The 1,359-nt window shown below is 38.7% G+C and overlaps 1 non-coding gene across 1 annotated transcript; it reads left to right on the forward strand.

The window, feature by feature from the left end:
- Positions 1-220: 220 nt before the first annotated feature.
- LOC141669620 (small nucleolar RNA R71) lies at positions 221-327 on the forward strand. Its single transcript, XR_012553888.1, has one exon. It is a non-coding gene; the product is annotated as a small nucleolar RNA R71 (small nucleolar RNA).
- The last annotated feature ends 1,032 nt before the right edge of the window (positions 328-1,359 follow it).

Below are 1,359 nucleotides of genomic sequence, written 5' to 3' on the forward strand. Positions count from 1 at the left end.
AATAGCAGTTGCTGCGTCCAATTCCAGAATTCCTGCGACTTTTCCCTGAGTCAGCCTCTGAGAAGGATTCTGGTACTCATTAGCAACCATCAGTTCAATAAGTTCATAAACTTCATCATAGCTTTTAGCCCACAAGGCTCCTCCTGATGCTGCATCAAGCATGGATCTAGAAGTAGCACCCAATCCATTATAGAAACAGTTGATAATCATCCAATCAGGCATGCTATGGTGTGGGCACTACCTTAGCATCTCCTTATATCGATCCCAGGCCTCATACAGAGATTCTTCTATTTTCTAAGCAAACTGAGTAAGAGCATTCCTGATTGCAACAGTGTTCGCCATAGGGAAGAATTTAGTGAGAAACTTTTGAGCAAGATCTTCCCAAGTGGTGATAGACCCTGCTGGTAGAGAATGTAACCAGAACTTAGCCTTGTCCCTTAGAGAGAATAGGAAGATTCTCAGCTTGATAGCATCTTCAGTCACATCATTGAACTTGAAAGTGTCGCAGATCTCGATCAAATCCCTGATGTGCATGTTGGGGTCTTCAGTAGGAGAACCCCCAAACTGAACTGAGTTCTGTATCATCTGAATCGTGCTTCACTTGATCTCAAAAGTGTTAGCCCTGATGACTGGTCTGATGATGCTCAACTGAATGTCATTAAACTTAGGCTGAGAATAGACCATCAAATCCTTCATATTTTCCGCTTGATCACCCATCTCTACTAAAGTTGGTTCTTCAACTTTCTCTTCTTCTTCTACCTTCTTTTATTCCTCAAAAACTTCTTACGAACCACTATCGCTTCATCCTTGTCTTGATCCAGATTTCTCTTACGAGTACGCGAATGCGTATGCATACACCCTCGCTAGAGTACCTGAAATAAAACAAGGAAATAGCTAAGTAACAATGTCCGAGTCAATGAACTTTAACGACCACTGATGGAAAATACATAAACTAATAATTAACACTGCAGTCCCTGGCAGCGGCGCCAAAAACTTGTTAGTCGCTAAACACGCACTAATAATACACGCAAGTATACACGTTCGCAAGTAGTATAGAATCTTTTCTAGTTCGTTCCCACATAGACTGTATTGGTTAACTAATTAATTCACGCACTTAAGCATTAATGTATGGTTATTATTCAATGCTAAGACGATAACAAATTGAGGTTGTTTATAACTAAAAATTAAACTAACAATTATAACTAAGAGAATAAGATTGATTAAATTAATATATATGATAAACATGGAATTCTAACTTCATTAAATACTTCATTCAATAGCCTTATTGTTCTCAACCTTAGTATGTAATGGTGATGACACTAATCTGACAACACGAAACTGATAAAGGCCAACTTTCGT

The sequence above is a fragment of the Apium graveolens genome, chromosome 6 (genome assembly GCF_009905375.1).
Source record: "Apium graveolens cultivar Ventura chromosome 6, ASM990537v1, whole genome shotgun sequence".
NCBI classification, from domain to species: domain Eukaryota; kingdom Viridiplantae; phylum Streptophyta; class Magnoliopsida; order Apiales; family Apiaceae; genus Apium; species Apium graveolens.